Source organism: Podarcis pityusensis (assembly GCF_964106645.2).
Source record: "Podarcis pityusensis genome assembly, chromosome: Z".
NCBI classification, from domain to species: Eukaryota; Metazoa; Chordata; class Lepidosauria; order Squamata; family Lacertidae; genus Podarcis; species Podarcis pityusensis.
The window spans coordinates 48,859,742-48,881,486 of record NC_138044.1 but is presented as its reverse complement, the minus strand read 5'-3'; the positions used below and the strand labels follow the sequence as shown (position 1 = coordinate 48,881,486).

General features: G+C 42.2%; 1 protein-coding gene across 4 annotated transcripts in view; it reads right to left on the bottom strand.

Annotated features, from left to right (window-relative positions):
- DOCK11 (dedicator of cytokinesis 11) overlaps positions 1-21,745 on the bottom strand; it is a 177,349-nt gene that overhangs the window by 66,631 nt on the left and 88,973 nt on the right. The window lies entirely within an intron of this gene.

Below are 21,745 nucleotides of genomic sequence, written 5' to 3'. Positions count from 1 at the left end.
ATATTTTCAATTCTTCTCAATTTTGCTCTACCTCGGCTCAGCACCCTGTGAAGGAAAGCTGTTAACACACTGGCTGTGGGACGGAAGCTTCCTGGCTCTGGCAGGGTCCTAGAGCCCTTCACTCCTTCCCAAAGCTGGACAGTGCCAGGGCTCCGGCATCATCCCAGACCCCTTGAACCCCCCTTTCATTTACTCAGTTATGGATCTTCTCAATTTTATGTCACCTCGGGTAATGTCTGGGCAACTGCTATAACTTAGAGGTCTAAATCATAAATTCTTACTTATCTACAAAATATTGTTAAGAGTTTTATTATATACAGATGATTTTTAAATTAGCATGCTTTCTCTAAAACAAAACCTGTAGAAGTAATTGGTTGAATAGATATCAAAGGTCAGGGAATAAATAGACATGAGGGAGATGCAGTGTAGGCACAGGGTTTGCTGTTGTTTTTTAACTCAGGTTAAAAAAATAAATCCCAGTATATTTTTTCCACTAGCTGCACTTCCAAGCAAGTTTCAGCTGGGGGCAGCAGCCGTTCAAAAGCCAGGGCTGGAGAGCAACTTGGGTTTTTGGAGGCAGTGCAGAAAGGACTTCCTGCTTTTGTGTTGCCAGGAGGGAGGGGAGTAAATAAATAAATGGAAAGCAGTGAAACCCACTTTCCATTTTTTTAATTCCTCCCACCTCCACCCCACACGTGTGCAAACATGCAATTGCATAAGGTTTCTTCTTCTTCTTTGATGATCACTCTTAGTAAAATTGTCTTCCATGAACATGATTTGTCTGTAGGTGACTGTGGAGGCCAATTCCGGATCCACAAGAAGCAATGATTCTTCAACATCAGCTTCGTTGGACTGGTCATGTTGTTCGGATGCCTGATTATTGTCTTCCAAAGTGACTACTATATTCTGAACTTGAACATGGAAAGCGTAATGCTGGTGGTCAACAAAAGAGGTTTAAAGACTTTCTCAAGGCAAATTGAAAAAATGTAGTATAAGCATTGTAGCCTTATTGGAGTTCACCGATTGGGTCTGCGTTGCTCCGGGACAGGAGGAAGGAAGTCAAATGACACTGAGTTGGTTCAAAGAAAGAGTTTATTCTGCTCTCCAGATAGCAGAAGGCACTTGCGTGATCAAGTCCACAGCAAGTCCAAAGAAATGACAAGTTCCATGCAGTATATATATCCTCCAGGCACCTCTCCCCCTTCCCCAGGCACGTCAGCTTGTACACGCAGGTTGACATCACAGATGTTCCTGCTCCGGCACTCTTAACCATAAAAGGGATTTCCTTCCTGCACTCCTGACCATAAAAGGATATTCCTGTTCTTACACTTATCTTGGAGGCAGAGGTCACCATTTCCGAGAACACACTCTGGCGTTATTCTGCACATCTTTGTGGTCAGCACATAAGATAAGGCACACACGCATCATCCCTGCTGTACTGGAACTTGGCAAGGTCACTCATTGCCCCCACGGACTGATAAGGGAGAGAGCTTTGTTCTTTCTTCTTTTTTTTAAATGATATTTATTAAGATTTCAGAGAAGAAAAGAATTACACAAAAACAAAAAGTAAAAATACAAGAAAAATACAAAATGCAAAATACAGAATAAAGGAATAAAAGACACTTAAAAAGAAAAAAAAGAAAAATGGATCAATCTTTCCATAGCTTACATTCATATCCTTGTTTCCCTGACCTCCTCATACCTCCCTTTTTTTGTATTCCAGTTCTATTAGTTAAGTCAGCAGTTTCTTTCCCTCTTTGTTCTCTCATGATCCTTTAACTTAATATACTATAACTTTAATTTTTCATCTGTTATCAATCCTTTTTTACATACACCTTTATAGCATTACCGCTTAAACCACCTAGCTTCATTCCAACATCATTCTAACATTCATTAATTTTGCAATATTTCTGTAAATAGTCTTTAAATTTCTTCCAATCTTCTTCCACCGACTCTTCTCCCTGGTCTCGGATTCTGCCAGTCATTTCCGCCAATTCCATGTAGTCCATCACCTTCATCTGCCATTCTTCCAGAGTGGGTAGGTCTTGTGTCTTCCAATACTTTGCAATAAGTATTCTTGCTGCTGTTGCAGCATACATAAAGAAAGTTCTGTCCTTCTTTGTCACCATTTGGCCGACTATGCCCAGGAGAAAGGCCTCTGGTTTCTTCAGAAAGGTATATTTAAATACCCTTTTCATTTCATTATAAATCATCTCCCAGAAAGCCTTAATCCTTGGGCACGTCCACCAAAGGTGAAAGAATGTACCTTCGGTTTCTTTACATTTCCAACATTTATTATCGGGCAAATGATAGATTTTTGCAAGCTTGACTGGTGTCATTTACCACCTGTATATCATTTTCATAATATTCTCTCTTAAGGCATTACATGCCGTAAACTTCATACCTGTGGTCCATAACTGTTCCTAGTCAGCCATCATTATGTTATGTCCAACATCTTGTGCCCATTTAATCATAGCAGATTTCACCGTTTCATCCTGAGTATTCCATTTCAACAGCAAGTTATACATCTTTGACAAAATCTTGGTTTTGGGTTCTAACAGTTCTATTTCTAATTTTGATTTTGCCACCTGGAAGCCAATTTTCTTGTCCAAATTATATGCCTCCATTATCTGATAATAATGAAGCCAGTCTCGCACTTTGTTTTTTAATTTCTCAAAACTCTGCAATTTCAGTCTATCTCCCTCTTGTTCCAAAATTTCCCAATATTTCGGCCATTTGACCTCCATATTGAGCTTTTTCTGAGCTTTCGCTTCCATCGGTGACAGCCACCTTGGGGTTTTGTTTTCCAATAAATCCTTGTATCTTATCCAAACATTAAACAATGCTTTCCTGACAATATGGTTTTTAAATGCTTTATGTGCTTTGACCTTATCATACCACAGATATGCATGCCATCCAAATACATTGTTAAAACCTTCTAAATCCAAAATGTCTGTGTTTTCAAGAAGCAGCCATTCTTTCAACCAGCAAAAAGCTGCTGATTCATAGTAAAGTTTAAAGTCTGGCAGGGCAAATCCACCTCTTTCCTTTGCATCTGTTAATATTTTAAATTTTATTCTAGGCTTCTTGCCCTGCCAGACAAATCTAGAAATATCTCTCTGCCACCTCTTGAAACAGTCCATTTTGTCCACAATTTGCAATGTTTGGAAGAAAAACAACATTCTAGGCAATACATTCATTTTTATCACAGCAATACGACCCAGCAGTGAAAGATTCAAATTTGACCAAATTTCTAAATCTTTTTTCACTTCGGCCCAGCATTTTTCATAGTTCTCTTTAAATAAATTCCCATTTTTTGCTGTCATGTTAATTCCCAGGTATTTAACTTTCTTAACCACTGTTAAACCTGTCTCATTCTGAAACCTCTCTCTCTCAATTGGTGTTAAATTTTTCTCTAAAACCTTGGTTTTTAACTTATTCAATTTAAATCCTGCAACCTGACCAAATTCTTGAATCAGTTCTAAAAGCCTTTTGGTACTAGATTCTGGCTCCTGTAACGTCAATACTAAGTCATCTGCAAATGCTCTCAATTTGTACTGTTTGTGAAACTAACACCAACTGGCTCCTTCAGATGGAGGATGAATGACACCTTATTTAGAGATGGAGATGTGATTAAGAAGGCCAAAAAAACTTTGAGAGACTATTTTGAGATAAATATGAACACTAATGTTGAAAAAAGAGTAATCTGGGACGCAAGCAAAGCGGTTATGAGAGGGTTCTTGATACAACAGAATGCAATAAAGAAGAGAAGCCAAAATGAGAAGAAAGATAAAATTTTGGAGAAAATAAAAGAAAGTGAGAAGAAATTGAGAGCAAAACCAAAGTCGCAGGAGATTTTGAGAGAAATAAAGTTATATCAAGTACAATATATGGAAATGATGAACCAGGAAATAGAATGGAAAATTAAACAAATGAGACAAAAAACATTTGAATCAGCTAATAAATGTGGGAAATTGCTGGCTTGGCAAATGAAAAAAAGACAAAAATTAAATACTATCACAAATTTAGAAGTGGAAGGAAAGAATATACACAACCCAGCGGAGATTAGAAACTGCTTCCAGAGGTACTTTAAACAATTATATACATAAGGGCCACAGAAAGAAATGGACATAGACCGATTTCTGAAGATAAATAGATTACAAAAAAATCTCTCAAGAAAGTAAATTAATGTTGAATTATAAAATATCTGAACAGGAAGTAGAAGGTGCCATTCAAAACATGCAACTAGGCAAATCTCCAGGACCGGATGGGCTGACTTCTAGATACTATAGATCCTTGAAAGAGTGGTTAGTACAACCTTTAAAGGAAGTCTGCAATGAAATATTGGAAGGGAAAAGGGCACCAGAGTCGTGGAAAGAAGCGTATATTACACTTATACCGAAAACAGAGACTGAAAAGACCCAGCTTAAGAACTACCGCCCCATATCATTACTTAATGTGGATTACAAAATTTTTGCAGATATTTTGGCCAAGAGATTGAAAAAAGTGTTGATGGAAGAGATTCATAAAGACCAAGCGGGCTTTCTCCCGGGAAGACACTTGTCTGACAATTTGAGGAATATAATTAATATTTTGGAAAAACTAGAAGTGAACATAAATACTAAAGCAGTTTTGATATTTGTGGACGCGGAGAAAGCTTTTGATAATATCTCTTGGAGTTTTATGAAGAAGAACTTACAGGGGATGGGGGTAGGCCAAGGTTTTGAGAACGGTATAAGTGCAATTTATTCAGAACAAAAGGCTAAACTAATTGTAAATAATGTGGTGACGGAAGAATTTAAGATAGAAAAAGGGACACGACAAGGTTGCCCAATCTCCCCATTGCTTTTTATATCGGTCCTGTAGGTTTTGCTGAATATGATTAGAAGGGACCAGTTGGTTAAAGGTATACAGGTCGGAGCCAAACAGTACAAATTGAGAGCATTTGCAGATGACTTAGTATTGACGTTACAGGAGCCAGAATCTAGTACTAAAAGGGTTTTAGAACTGATTCAAGAATTTGGTCAGGTTGCAGGATTTAAACTGAATAAGTTAAAAACCAAGGTTTTAGAGAAAAATTTAACACCGATTGAGAGAGAGAGGTTTCAGAATGAGACAGGTTTAACAGTGGTTAAGAAAGTGAAATACCTGGGAATTAACATGACAGCAAAAAACGGGAATTTCTTTAAAGATAACTATGAAAAATGCTGGGCCGAAGTGAAAAAAGATTTAGAAATTTGGTCAAATTTGAATCTTTCACTGCTGGGTCGTATTGCTGTGATAAAAATGAATGTATTGCCTAGAATGTTGTTTTTGTTTCAAACATTGTAAATTGTGGACAAAATGGATTGTTTCAAGAAGTGGCAGAGAGACATTTCTAGATTTGTCTGGCAGGGCAAGAAGCCTAGAATAAAATTTAAAATACTAACAGATGTAAAGGAAAGAGGTGGATTCGCCCTGCCAGACTTTAAACTTTACTATGAATCAGCAGCTTTTTGCTGGTTGAAAGAATGGCTGCTTCTTGAAAACACAGACATTTTGGATTTAGAAGGTTTTAACAATGTATTTGGATGGCATGCATATCTGTGGTATGATAAGGTCAAAGCACATAAAGCATTTAAAAACCATATTGTCAGGAAAGCATTGTTTAATGTTTGGATAAGATATAAGGATTTATTGGAAAACAAAACCCCCAGGTGGTTGTCACCAATGGAAGCAAAAGCACTGAAAAAACTCAATATGGAGGCCAAATGGCCGAAATATTGGGAAATTTTGGAACAAGAGGGAGATAGACTGAAATTGCAGAGCTTTGAGAAACTAAAAGATAAAGTGCGAGATTGGCTTCATTATTATCAGATAATAGAGGCATATAATTCGGACAAGAAAATTGGCTTCCAGGTGGAAAAATCAAAATTAGAAACAGAACTGTTAGAACCCAAAACCAAGATTTTGTCAAAGATGTATAACTTGCTGTTGAAATGGTGAAATCTGCTATGATTAAATGGGCACAAGATGTTGGACATAATATAATGATGGCTGACTGGGAACAGTTATGGACCACAGGTATGAAGTTTACGGCATGTAATGCCTTAAGAGAGAATATTATGAAAATGGTATTCAGGTGGTACATGACCCCAGTCAAGCTTGCAAAAATCTATCATTTGCCCGATAATAAATGTTGGAAATGTAAAGAAACTGAAGGTACATTCTTTCACCTTTGGTGGACGTGCCCAAGGATTAAGGCTTTCTGGGAGATGATCTATAATGAAATGAAAAAAGTATTTAAATATACTTTCTTGAAGAAACCAGAGGCCTTTCTCCTGGGCATAGTCGGCCAATCGGTGCCAAAGAAGGATAGAACTTTTTTCATGTATGCCACAACAGCAGCAAGAATACTTATTGCAAAGTATTGGAAGACACAAGATCTACCCACTCTGGAAGAATGGCAGATGAAGGTGATTGACTATATGGAATTGGCGGAAATGACTGGCAGAATCCGAGACCAGGCAGAAGAGTCGGTGGAAGAGGATTAGAAGAAATTTAAAGACTATTTACAGAAATATTGCAAAATTAATGAATGTTAGAATGATGTTGGATAGAAATTAAGTGGTTTTTAGCTGTAATACCATAAGGGAATATGAAAAATGGATTATTAACAGGTAAAAATCTAATGTTACAATATTTTAAGATTAAAGACTAGGATAAACAAAGAGGGGAAGGATTTGCTGAACCAACAAACTGAACTGGAATACAAAAAAGGGAGGCGTGAGGAGGTCCGGGAAACAAGCTAATGAAAAATAAGTAATGGAAAGAATGTGTTGTTTTTAATCATTTTTATTTTGTATTTTTTTTTCTTTTTCTTTTTTGTAATATCTTGAAAACCTCAATAAATATCTTTAAAAAAAAACAATTTATACTGTTTGGCTCCGACATGTATACCTTTAACCAACTGGTCCCTTCTAATCTTATTCAGCAAAACCTACAGGACCAATATAAAAAGCAATGGGGAGATTGGGCAACCTTGTCGTGTTTCTTTTTCTGTCTTAAATTCTTCCGTCACCACATTATTTGCAATTAATTTAGCCTTTTGTTCAGAATATATTGCACTTATACCGTTTTCAAAGCCTTGGCCTACCCCCATCCCCTGTAAGTTCTTCTTCATAAAACTCCAAGAAATGTTGTCAAAAGCTTTCTCCGCATCCACAAATATTAAAACTGCCTTAGTATTTATATTCACTTGTAATTTTTCTAAAATATTGATTATGTTTCTCACATTGTCAGATAGATGTCTACCCGGGAGAAAGCCTGCTTGGTCTTTATGTATCTCTTCCACTAACACTCTTTTTAGTCTTTTAGCCAAGATGTCTGCAAAAATTTTGTAATCCACACTGAGCAGTGATATGGGGCGGTAGTTCTTAAGCTGCATCTTTTCAGTCTCTGTTTTCGGTACAAGTGTGATATACGCTTCTTTCCACGACTCTGGTGCCCTTTTCCCACCCATTATTTCGTTACAGACTTCTTTTAAAGGTTGTACTAACCATTCTTTTAAAGATCTGTAGTATCTAGAAGTCAGTCTATCCGGTCCTGGAGATTTACCCAATTGCATATTCTGAATGGCACCTTCTATCTCCTGTTCAGTTATTTTATAGTTCAACATTAATTTATTTTCTTGAGAGATTTTTTGTAATCCATTTGTTTTCAAAAATCGGTCTACGTCAATTTCTTTCTGTGGCCCTTGTGTATATAGTTGTTTAAAGTACCTCTGGAAACAATTTCTAATCTCAGCTGGGTTCTGTATATTCCTTCCTTCCACTTCTAGATTTGTAACTGTATTTAATTTTTGTCTTTTTTTCATTTGCCAAGCCAGCAATTTCCCACATTTATTAGCCGACTCGAATGTCTTTTGTCTCATTTGTTTAATTTTCCATTCTATCTCCTCATTCATCATTTTCATGTATTGTACTTGATGTAACTTTATTTCTCTCAAAATCTCTTGCGACTTTGGTTTTGCTCTCAATTTCTTTTCACTTTCCTTTATTTTCTCCAGTATTTTATCCTTCTTCTCATTTTGGATTCTCTTCTTTAATGCATTCTGTTGTATCAAGAACCCTCTCATAACCGCTTTACTTGCGTCCCAGATTACTCTTTTTTCCACATTGGTGTTCATATTTATCTCAAAATAATCTCTCAAGGTTTTTTGGGCCTTCTTAAACACTTCTTCATCTCTAAATAAGGTGTCATTCATCCTCCATCTGAAGGAACCAGTTGGTATTAGTTTCATCTCCATCTTCACAGCATTATGGTCGGAGCAGGTTTTTGGGCAGATTTCCACTTTTCTTGTCTTTGGTGCCATTCCTCTAGTTACCCATATTTGGTCAATTCTTGTCCATGTCAGTTTGGCCTCAGAGAAGAAGGTTCCCTCTCTGGCCAAGGGATTCTTTGTTCTCCAGATATCAATTAAGTCCAAGTTGTCTGTCATCTCAAAAAAAGTTTTCAGTAGTCTGCCATCCTTAGTGACTGCCTGTCTTTGCGCCTTGTCCATGTGTGTAGATACCACTCCATTCATGTCTCCCATCAAAATCACATTATAATCCAAATAGTCCATCAAGGTCTCATGCAACTTTTAAAAAAAGTCAGATTTCCCCTCATTTGGTGCATAAACTCCAACTATCAAAAATTTTTCTCCTTGTGTTTGAATTTCAATTGCCACAAATCTTCCTTGGTCATCTTTGAAGATAAATTTCGGTAATAGTCTCTCCTTTGCATAAATCACTACCCCTCTTTTTTTAACCTTGTCCGATGAAACAAACTCCTGACCCAGTCTTTTATTAATCAGTAGTTTCCTGTGTAGCCTTGTTACATGTGTTTCTTGTAAACAAATCAAGTCCAATTGTTCCTTTTTTAATAAATGAAACACAGATCTCCTTTTCTGAGGGGAGTTCAAACCATTACAATTCCAGCTTAATAGTTGCAGAGCCATGATGTAGGGAGAGAGCTTTGTTCTTGTTATGGATTTGCTCAAGGCTCAAGTTTATGCATTTTAGCTGAGGAAAAATAGGGATTTTGGTGCAGTTTAAAACTGCCTGCACAGTCAGTTTTTGGGTTTTGGGAAACCCATTCCTTCAGCATAAGGTTTACCTGGTGTCGGGAAGGCGGTGCTAAGGCTCCGACAGCCCCACATAGCGCACCCTCACGAAGCCAGGAGGAGGAAAGGGCTCTAGGACCCTGGGCACAAGGGTTTATGAGGGACAGCCAAATTTAAATAACAATTTGACACACAGCTGTGAGGCATTTGCGAGCTTTTTTGCAGAGAAGGTCTTGTTGCTCCGCCATGACCTCCCTGCCAATTTGGATACAATAAAGGAACTGGAGGCCCCTCAACTGTCCTCGGGTCCAGTATTGGACCACTTCAACCGGATATCCCCAGCTGATGTGGACAGACTCCTCCGAGCTGGAAAGCCCACCACCTGTCCTCTCGACCCGTGCCCGTCTTGGCTGATTAGAGCGTGTCCAGACGAGGTGCGGGCCCACCTGGGGGATATCATCAATTTGTCCCTTGGTACGGGGACATTCCCAGGGGAACTGAAGGAGGCAGTGGTGCGCCCGCTCTTAAAGAAAACATCATTAGATCCTTTAGATCTATCCAATTACCGCCCGGTTTTGAATCTTCCGTTCCTGGGTAAGGTGATTGAGAGAGCGGTTGCTGAACAGCTTGGTGGGTTTCTGGATGAAACATCGGCTCTGGATCCATTCCAGTCTGGCTTCTGCACTGGTCATGGGACCGAGATGGCTCTGGTTGCCCTAACAGATGATCTTCGTAGGCAGCTGGATCAAGGTGGGTCGGGGCTGCTGATTCTTCTAGATCTGTCAGCAGCTTTCGACATGGTCGATCACGAACTTCTGGACCACCGCCTTGCCGACGTGGGGATCCAGGGCACAGTCCTTCAATGGCTGCGCTCGTTTCTCTCTGGTCAGGGACAGAGGGTGGCGCTTGGGGGGGAATTGTCATCGCGCCACTCCTTGGTGTGTGGAGTACCTCAGGGTGCAATACTCTCCCCGATGCTTTTCAACATCTTTATGCGCCCCCTTGCCCAGCTTGTCTGGAGTTTTGGGCTGGGTTGCCATCAGTATGCTGATGACACCCAACTCTATCTGTTGATGGATGGCCATCCTGACTCGGCCACAGACACACTGACCAGATGTTTGGAAGCTGTGGCTGGATGGTTACGTGGGAGCCGGTTGAAGCTAAATCCTTCAAAGATAGAGGTCCTGTGGCTGGGACAGGACGATATGGGATTGGGGGGGCAACTCCCATCTCTTGCGGGGGTGCAATTAGTGCCAGCACCGTCCGTTAAGAGTTTGGGTGTAATCTTCGACACCTCCCTTTCCATGGAGGCGCAGATTGCAGCTACAACAAAGGCGGCATTTTTCCATCTCCGCCAAGCTAAGCAGTTGGCTCCTTACCTCTCTCACCCTGACCTAGCCACTGTGATCCACGCGACGGTCACCTCCAGACTGGATTATTGTAACTCGCTCTACGTGGGGCTGCCCTTGAGACTGACCCAGAAACTCCAGCGGGTGCAGAATGCTGCAGTGAGACTCCTTATGGGGTCTTCGCTGCGAGATCACATTCATCCGGTACTATACCAGCTGCACTGGCTCCCGGTGGAGTACAGGATCAGGTTTAAGGTGCTGGTTTTAACCTTTAAAGCCCTATACCGCCTAGGACCCTTGTACCTACGGGACTGCCTCTCCTGTTATGCCCCACAGAGAAACTTACGGTCTTCAAATAAAAACATCTTGAAGGTCCCAGGCCACAGAGAAGTTAGGCTGGCCTCAACTAGAGCCAGGGCTTTTTCGGCCATGGCTCCGATCTGGTGGAACACTCTGTCACAAGAGACCAGGGCCCTGCGGGACTTGACATCTTTCCGCAGGGCCTGCAAGACAGAGCTGTTCCACCAGGCCTTTGGCCAGGGCACAGCCTGACTCCCTCCCTCGGCAATCTTTGCGGAGCTCTGGCCCAATGGTTGCCAGTGGCTTGAATTAATTAATTTTATAATGAATGATTTTAGAGTGTTGTTTGTGCTGTACTTTTGTACTTTTGTACTGTTTTATGTTTTATTGTTGTTAGCCGCCCTGAGCCCGGCTTCGGCTGGGGAGGGCGGGATATAAATAAAATTTATTATTATTATTATTATTATTATTATTATTATTATGTAGGATGCTCATTGCAGTAGGTCCATCTCCATGTCTTTTGATACAGCAGAACCTCATATATGATAGAATACATGGCCTGTAGGACATGTTTTTCTTCTAAGGTACATTCCTCCTGAGGTACCTAATGTTGTTCACAATCCATTTTTCCTATTCTCATTGTAATAGTGCAATGCTATTTCACATATACAAAAATCTGAAGTGCTGCAAAACTGAGATGATCCACATGGGGGCACCAAACATCGAACTAGCACCTAGTGCCATTTTGTGAAAGATTACAAACTGTGTCCATTTTGTGTGGCTTTTGGAGGGCGGGCTCTGGAATGATGCCAGAGCCCAGGCCCCGCCTTCCTTAAGCTGGAAGTCTAGCAAGTGCTTGTCCAGCTTTGGGAAGGCGGGAAGGGCTCTAGGACCCTGCCAGAGCCAGGGAGCTTCCTTCCCACAGCCAAAGTAGTGCTGCGCAGTTTTCCTACTCAGGGCACTGGGCACTGCAGCGGCACAAAATTGAGAAGCTCCATGAATGAGAAGATTCATTTGGTGGACGCAAACCAAAGTCTGTCCATTTTGTCTGCCATCCTAAAGCCAGGTTAACCTTATGTCATTACATCTTTGTGCAGGTGTCTGTATTTATGTTTGGGGGGGGGGATAAATAAATGGAGACTTTGTTTCCTTTGCTCTCCATTTATTTATTTACACACACTCCTCCATGGGCGAAGGGAAGCCTCCCCCTCTAAATCAAGTAAATAAATATAAAATAAATCCTGGCTACACCCATGTCCTCCTCTGCGTCACATGCCAAGCCGACTATGCTGGGACTTGCTTGAAAGAACAGCTACTGGAAAAATGAAGTGGGGTTATTTGCTTCTGAGTTAAATAATAATAATAATAATAATAATTTAAAAAATTGCCCTGCTGTTTAAGCCTCTTTCCTCCCTTCTCCCCTTCTGTCTGCCTGTGTCTTGTTATTAAAGGAGCCATCTCTCACCTTACCTTTGGCATCTATGCTACTAATTACTTCTACAGGCTGAATTCTAGAGAAAGCATGCTAATTTTAAAATTATCTGTATATAAAATAACAGCGTAATAATACATTCAATATATATAATAATGTATATGTTTTCAACCCCTAAGCCGTACGTAGTAGTTGCAGACATTATTCCAGTCGCCTCTACATTGTCCCATCCTTATTTCAGACATGGTGTTATATCAGTATATCACAATGTTTAGCTGGAAACATATCACGATGTCGGAAGCCAGACATCGCCCAGCCCTAGTTGCAGCTTGATGAGTTTTGGACCTTTGTTTATGTAGGATGCTCATCTCCATGCCTGTTCAATTAGAAGAACCTCATTATATAATACATGGTCAGAAGGACCTGCATTTCTTGTAGGGTGTATTCCTCCTGAGGTACTTAACACTGTTTCCAGTCCATTATTGCAGTTCTCATGGTTATATAGGCAATGCCATTTCACACATCCAAAAACCTGAGGTGTTGCAAAACTAAGAAGGTCCACCTGAGGGCACCAAACATTGCACTAGTACCTGGCGCCATGTTGTGAAATATTACAAATGTCCTACATTTTGTGTGGCTTTTGGAGGGCGGGCTCTAGGATGCTACCAGAGCCCTGGCACCAGAGTCTAGTTTTCCTCCGCAGGGCACCGAGCAAATCCACAATTGAGATTTGTTTAGGATCCCCAAATATTAATCTTGTTAAGATTACAAAGACCAAAGTGCTTCCCCATTTCTCCATTTTTTGGGTGGTTGAAGAGCTCTGGGATGCAGCTGGAGCTGTGGCACACCTGCCCAAAGACAGAAGGCTACAGGACGCTGGGCAGGAGGGCTCAAGGCCCCTGCCAGAGCCCTGTAGCTTCCCTAGAGCCAGGGTATATTAAGATCACCACAGTCCCTTGATTTCATGGGAGGGTAGCATGAGGGCTCTGGGAGCAGATGTGCTTGTGCATGGGATAAATAAACAGATGGGTTTCCTCTGCTCTCCACTTATTTATTTATTTCACACCTCCAAGCACTGCAAGAGCAGGATATCCATTTCAACTTGCATCCTGAAGACCCCAACCCCTCCTCCTGAAGGGCTGCTGCCTGTTGTGTATATATATAAAGAATATTTTTTGATGATACACAACGTCCAAAATCTTTTTGTTAACCCCCCAACTTTACTTTCATAAACATGTAATTCAGAAGAATATATTTACAATCTCATCCTCCAGTTTCTCCCTATTAATCTTTAGGGGTCTCACTTCAGATGGATCACACTTCAGACAGATCACACTGAGGAGTCTCTCTCAGCAGCAGCTAAAAACACCAGTTAAATTGAATCACAGTCACAACAGGATCTGCAATACCTCTCTCATGTGGCTCACAGTCAGCCACCCATATACGTGCTATTGCCAAAGAAAAACCCCATGCTAAAAATACACAGCCATTCAACATAAACAAACATTCCCATGTCAGATCATCATACCATCATCCTTAACGCTGCCCCCAGGTGGGGATTGCTTGGAAGTCAAGCTAGTGGAAATATGAACATGGATCAGTTACGTCTGAGTTAATAAAAATAAATGTTGCCCTGCAGTTTAAGCTTATTTCCTTCCTCTGTGTCTCACTCATGTCTATAAGAGAACATTATCTCACCTAACCTTTAATGTCTATGCTATTAATTACTTAAACGGGTTTAATTTTAGAAAAAGGGTGCTTTTTCTAAAATTTATTTATGTACTTCCTATCCCACCTAACACTGCAAGAGCAGGAAGCTCTTTTCATCTCACCTCCCAAAACTTCCCATGTTGCTGCCCAGCCCATAAAAATTGTGTAAGCCACTTTCCTCCCTTCTCCCCTTTTGTGTGCTCTTTTCATTTCTGACCTGTGTTTATGGAGGATGCTCATTTCAGTCTGTCCCTTTCCACACCTGTTCAAGTAGCAGAACCTCATACATGATATAATACATGGCCTGTAGTGAAGGAACGGGTTTCTGTGCAGTAAGTTTAAAACTGACTCAAGTCCCCCCTCTCCTTCCTTCCTTCCTTCCTTCCTTCCTTTCTTTCTCTCTCCAAGAGAGCACTCTAAAATGTGTAAAACTTGAGCTGTTAAGCAAAGACAAAGCAAAAACACAGCTGCATAAACAAGGCTCTCTCCTTTATCAGCTTGTGACGATAAGAGTGGCCTTGCCCACTCTAAAGTGGAACAGAGATGACACTCTAGGTCTTATCTTACCACAACCCTGCCGCATGACCTCTCCCCCCCAAGATAAGAGTAGGAAGAGGAAGATCCTTTTATGGTCAGAAGTACAGGAAGGAAGATCCTTTTATGGTTGAGAGTGCCGGAGCAGGAACATATGTGATGTCAACCTGCGCACATAGGCTGACGTGGTTGGATTTATATGGGAAGGAGGGAGAGGGTGCCTGGAGGATATATATACTGCATGAAACTTGTCATTTCTTTGGACTTGCTGTGGACTTGATCACGCAAGTGCCTTCTGCTATCCAGAGAGCAGAATAAACTCTTTCTTCTTTGAATCTTTGAATCAATCTCAGTGTCATTTCGCTTCCTTCCTCCTGTCCCGGAGCAACGCAGACCCAATCAGTGAACTCCAAGAAGGCTACATTTCTTGCTGTATTGGCTGGGAATCCGCGTTCTCCCGCCCGGAGAACATAGGACCTATGTTTCTTGTAGGGTATATTTTTCCTGAGGTACTCAATGCCATTTCCAGTCCATTATTCCTGCTCTCATTGTTACTTAGTGCAATGCTATCCAAAAATCTGAGTTGCTGCAAGATTCAGAAGATCCACCTGAGGGCGCCAAACTTTGCACTAGTACCCAGGTGCCATGTTGTGAAATACTACAAATGCCCTACATTTTGTGTGGCTTTTGGAGGACGGGCTCTAGGATGTTGCCAGAGCCATGACACCAGAGTCTAGTTTTCCTCCGCAGGGCACCGAGTAAATCCACAATTGAGAAGATTCTTTTAGGAGCCCTAAATAATAAACTTTGCACTAGTACCCCAGCGCCATGCTGTGAAATACTACAAATGCCCTCCATTTTCTGTGGCTTTTGGATGCTTTTGGATCTGGGATGCTGCCAGAGCCCAGGCTGAAGCCCGAAGCCACTGGCACTTTTTCTGCATGGTGCCCTGAGCCAATTCGGTGAAAACTTCAGAAGGTCCATAACTAAGAAGATTCTTTTGGGCACCTCAAATATTGGAGTTGTTAAGATTAGCAAAGACCAAAGTCGTCTGTGTTCTCCATTTTTGGGAGGCCAGTGTGAAGGCTCTGGGATGCTACTGGAGCCCTCGCAACACCTTCCCTAAGTCAGATAAACACTATACCAAGAAAGGAAGTCCATTTCCACTTGAATAAAAAAAACCACCAAGTTTCTGCTTAGCCCTTCTTTTTGAATGGCTGCTGCCCCCAGGTGGAGTTTGCTAGGAAGTGCAGCTAGTGGAAAAATAAACTGGTTATTTACTTCTGGGTAAGAAAAAAAATAATGAACATTGTGTAAGCCTCTTTCCTTCCTTGTCCGCTTCCTCTCTCTTGTGTCTATGAGGGAACATCCTTGCCTTTTCTTTGATACCTATGCTGCTAATTATTACTACAGATTTAATTTCAGAGAAAGCAGGCTAATTTAAAAATCATCCATATAGAAAACAACACTTGTAACAATAAGTTAAAGATATTTGTCCTGAGGTACAAGTTCATTATTCCAGTTCTGATGGTAACGTAGTGCAATACTATTTCAGACATCAAAAATCTGAGGGGGTGCAAAACTGAGAAGATCCGCAGGAGGGTGCCAAACACTGGACTTGAGCAAGGCGCCATTTTGTGCAAAAGTCCTAAAGACAACATCCATTTTGTGTGGCTTTTGCCGGGCAGAGGGAGGGCTCTGGGATGAAGCCAGAGCCCTGGCACCACCTTCCCAAAGCTGGATTGTAAGCCTCCTTGTTTCCTCTGTGGAGTGTTTGTATGTCCATCTGTGTCTCGCTCCTGTCTATTTGGAAACGTTGTTCTCTGAGAATATTCATTTGGGGGCCCAAAATATTGGCTTGCCAGGGCCTTGGAACTGCTTTCCCACTTTCGAGCAAGTGTAAGGGGGGGATGGAGTGTGTGTAAAGCCCCCCCCCATCGCAGGCTCCCCAGCTCTTCCCTTTGAACGGATGCTGCCCCCAGATGCAATTTTAAATTTATATGGCAATGATATGTTAAAGATATGCAATTTAATATGTTTTAGACCTGCAAGTAGTAATAGTACTGCAAACGTTATTCTGTTTGTCTCTACGTCGTTTCAAAATTATTTCAGACATTGTATTATATCGGTATATCACAATGTTTAGCTGTTGACTTATCACAATAGTGAAATGGTGGTAAAGTGATCCACTTGGGGGCGCCAAACATTGGACTCACACAGGGCACCATTTTATGAAAGATTAGAAAACGGCGTCCATTTTGTGTGGCTTTTGGAGGGCACCTCCTTCCCTAAAGCCAGAATCCTAGAAAGTGCTTGCTAGCAGTTTTCCTAAACTGGGTGTTGAGCTGAGGTGGCACAAAATTGATAAGGTACACAATTGACAAAATCTATTTGGAGCCCAAATATAAAAATTCCATCTTAAGTCCATCCCATTTCTCCACCTTTAGGAGGGCAGTGTAAAGGCTCCGGAATGCTGCCAGAGCCCTGGCACCGCCTACCTGAAGCCAGAATCCTAATGTAGCCTTATTGGAGTTCACCGATTGGGTCTGCGTTGCTCCGGGACAGGAGGAAGGAAGTCAAATGACACCGAGTTGGTTAAAAGAAAGAGTTTATTCTGCTCTCTGGATAGCAGAAGGCACTTGCGTGATCAAGTCCACAGCAAGTCCAAAGAAATGACAAGTTTCATGCAGTATATATATCCTCCAGGCACCCTCTCCCTCCTTCCCATATAAATCCAACCACGTCAGCCTATGTGCGCAGGTTGACATCACATATGTTCCTGCTCCGGCACTCTCAACCATAAAAGGATCTTCCTTCCTGTACTTCTGACCATAAAAGGATCTTCCTCTTCCTACTCTTATCTGGGAAGAGGTCATGATTCTCCGGGAACACGCTTTTGGCGTTTTTCCCAGACATTGGTTCCCACGTATTTTGTGGTCAGCACATAAGATAAGGCACACACGGATCATCCCTGCTCTACTTGAACTTAGCAAGGTCACTTATTGCCGCCACGGACTGATAAGGGAGAGAGCTTTGAGCACAGCCGGGTTTTTGTTTATGCATTGACTCAGAGCTCAAGTTAATGGATTTTAGCTAAGGAAAAATAGGGATTTGGGTGCAGTTTTCAAACTGCCTGCACAGTCAGTTTTGGGTTTTGGAAACCCATTCCTTCACTAGTAAATGCTTGCCCAACTTTGGGAAGGAGGAAAGGGCTCTAGGAACCTGCCCGAGCCCAGGAGCTTCCTTCCCGCTGTGAGAAAGTGGTGCCAGCACAGGGGACTGAGCAGCAGTGGTGCAAATTGAGAGGGTCCATGATTGAGAAGATTCATTGGAGCGCCCAAAATATTGCCTGTCATAAGATTAGCAAGGATTACCGTAACTCTGGGGTGTTTCCTGAGTCCCATCAGGTAAACCTTATGTGATTGCATCTGTGCGTGGGCATTACCCCATAAGAGCAGGGAGTGCTTCTCGACTCACATCCCTCAGCCCCCCCTGAAAAACTGAGATCCACCTAGGGGCGACAAACATTGGACTCGCACAGGCGCCATTTTATGAAAGATTACAACCGGTGTCCATTTTGTGTGGCTTTTGGAGGGTGGTGCAAGGGCTGTAAGATGCTGTCAGAGCCCTGGCACCTTGAAGCCTAAAGCTTTGTAAGTGCTTGCTCAATTTTGGGAAGGTGGGAAGGGCTCTAGGACCCTACCAGAGCCATATAGGTTCCCTACCACAGCCAGAGTGCTGTGAACAATTTTGCCGCACAGCTAGTAGTTTTATCTATACTACTAATTACTTCTGCAGATTTAATTTTAGAAAAAGCATGTTAATAAAAAAAATCTCTATATAAAATAAGAGTTGTAAGGATATGTTAAAGATAAGTAAAGGTTTACATGCTTTTAGACCCACCAGTATTAAAAAATTGTGCAGACATAATTCAGTTCACCTCTGCATAGTTCCAGTCGCCTCTGACTGGACTTAACTGTCCGGGGATCCTATACCTTTTGCTGTATTCCTCCTGAGGTACTTAAAGCTCTTACCACCCCATTATTCCTGCTTTCATTGTTACACAGTGCAATGCTATTTCACACACCCAAAAAGTTTTACATGCTTTTAGACCCATCAGTATTAAAAAATTGTGCAGACATAATTCAGTTCACCTCTGCATAGTTCCAGTGCTTTTTTTCTAAAAAAAAAATGTTTAGGGGTTCCGTTAATTTGGACTCAAGAAAATCACCATTTTATAGTTCAGATTGGGGAAAATAAATACAGTAAATGGACAAAAGTACAAAGAACATGCAAATTGTTTAGGGGTAGGCATACCCCTGCATCCCCCCCCCCGAAAAAAGGACTGCAGAGTTCCAACCTTATTTCAGACATGGAGCCACAACAGTATATCACGATGTTGGGCTGCTGACATATCACAATGTTGGAAGCCGGACATCACCCAGCCCTCTTGGTTGCAGCTCTAATCATTTCAGACCTTTGTTTATGTAGGTTGTCCTTTCTGTCTGTCCATCTCCACGCCTTTTCAAGTAGCAGAACCTCACATATGAAAGAACACACGGCCAGTAGAAAGTGTTATTTCTTGTAAGGTAAAAATCTCAGGTGCTGTAAAACGGAGAAGGTCCACGTGGGGGCATCTAACATTGACTTGCACAGGTGCCATTTTGTGAAAGATTACAAACGGGCATCCATTTTGTATGGCTTTTGGAGGGCGGGTTCTGGAACGCTGCCAAAGCCACGATATTGCCCCCCTCAATGTGGAAACCTGGTCAGTGCTTGCTGCTCCATGCAGTTTTCCTGCACTAGCGGCATGAAATTGAGACGATTCATAACTGATAAAACAATTTGGGGACTCAGACATGGTATTATATCGGTATATTGCAATGTTTAGTTGGTGACATAGCACAATGTTGGAAACCAGACATCACCAGCCCTCCTAGTTCCAGCCCTTTACATTTCTGATCTATGTTTATGTAGGATGCGCGTTTCAGTCTGACCTTCTCCATGTCTGTTCCCTCCTGTTCTCATTGTTACTTAGTGTGAGGCTATTTCACACATCCCAAAATCTGAGGTGGTGCAAAACTGAGAAAAGCCACTTGGGGGCGCCAAACATTGACTCACACAGGCACCAATTTATGAAGGACTACAAACACCCTCCATCTTGTGTGGCTTTTGGAGGGTGGGCTCTGGGGTGCAGGCACAGCCCAGGCACCGCCTTCCTGAAGCCAGAATACCAGTATGCAAATGTTTGCCCAAATTTGGGAAGGCGGGAAGGGCTCTAGGACCCTGCCAAAGCCCGGGAGATTCCTTCCCGCCGCCAGAGTGGTGCATGCAGTTTTCCAGCACGGCACTGAACAGAGGTGACACAAAATTGAAAAGATGAATTTTTTCAATTATGGAACTTGGGGGGGGTGCAAACCAAAGTCCTTCCATTTTGTCTGGTTTTGGGAGGGCAGCGCAAGGGTTGGGAGATGCTACCAGAACCCTGGCACATCTTTCCGAAACCTAGTAAGTGCTTGCCCAGCTTTGAGAAGGTAGGAAGGGCTGCCCCTTCCACTGCCCCCTCTGCCCTCTCACTCACTCGCTTCCACTGCGCAACAACCACATCCTAACCCCACTGCCTCTCATTCACTCACTCACATACACACACACAATGATAAGGCAAACACGTGTACTCCCCTCCCCCCCCACTTCTCATGGGAGTGGCGGCCCCTAAGAGTCCTCAAGGGGTAGGAAAGCAACCTTGACTGAGCACCGAGGGGGGAGACCTCGCATGTTGGTGGCTGGCATGGGCAACTCTCAGCTAAGGACGGAGGGCCAGAGCCTTGGCACCGCCTTCCCAAAGCTGGAAGCATTGTAAAGGCTTGCCCACCAAGAAAGGCTGCTCAGGGATTCTGCCAAGTCATGATGACGTAATGTTAAACTGAGAAGATCCACTTGGGGGCGCCAAACATTGATTTGCACGGGTGCCATTTTGTGAAAGATTAAAAACGGCCTCCATTTTGTGTGGCTTTTGGAGAGCAAAGCCATGCTGGGGTGAAAGCTAGGCTTCCGGCTTCAGCAAGGCAGTGCCAGGGCTTTGACAAAAAACCCAGTGTCCGTCCTCCAAAAGCCACACAAAATGTACGCCATTTGTAATTTTTCATAAAACGGCGCCCGGGCCAATGGCACCCCCAAGTGGATCTTCTCAGTTTTACATCATGGTCCAGTGTTCTGCGCCCCCAAGTGGATCTTCTCAGTTTTACAGCACCTCAGATTTTTGGATGTGTGAAATCCTATCATACCATGTAACGATAAAAGCAATAATAGACTGGAAACAGCATTAAATACCTCAGGAGGAATACACTCTACAAGAAAAGCGGGTCCTACAGGCCATGCATTATATTTGAAGTTCTGCTACATGAATATGCATGGAGAAGGACAGACTGAAATCTTACATAAATATAGGTGAGAAACAAAAAGTGCTGCAAGTAGGAGGGCTGGTGATGTCTGGCTTCTGACAGTGTAATAAGTCACCAACCAAACATTGGAATATACTGACATAACACCAGGTAGAGGTGAACAGGTAATGTCCTGGCAACTGCTACTTCTTGCAGGTCTGAAACATGCAAATTTAAACTTACCTTTAACATGTTGTTACAGCTGTTATTTTACATATAGATCGTTTATTATGCTTTCCCAAAAATTTAACGTGTAGAAGTGTTTAGGAACATAGATATCAAAGGTAAGGTGAGAGAGTATAACATAACAGAAACAAATGAGACACAGAAACACAAAGGACAAGGTATTAAAGGCTTAAACAAGATATTCATTTAAAATGTTTAAAGTAGGACTAACCTCAGTTTTTTTTCTCCATTAGCTGTGCATCCATGCAGCCATGTGAAATGAAGGCAGGATACCAGAAATGCTGTCTTGCCCTCTCAGGTCCTGAGGCTTGCTGAGTTCTCCTGCTGACCCATCATGTCCCTCTTTGCAGCCTCAGAATCAGGGGGGAGGCCTTTAACCAAAAATGTTTAGGGCCGTACCCATCCCCACTCAACACCTATGCTGAGCAGTATCATGGGGGGCTTTTGGAGTGGAGTTGGAAGGGGCTTCCTGCTCTTGTGATTTCACAAGGGTGAATTTTTCGGAAGTGATGCCAGAGCTCTGGAAGCATTCCAAAGCCCTCAGGCTGCCTTCCCAAAAATGGATAAAATGGACAGAATTTGGTCTTTGCGAATATTAATACGTCCATTATCTTGGGACCCCAAATGAATCTTCAAAATCATGGACCTTGGTTTTAGGCCTCTTCGGCTCAGCACCTGTGTAGGAAAACTTTGGGCATCACTTTGGTTA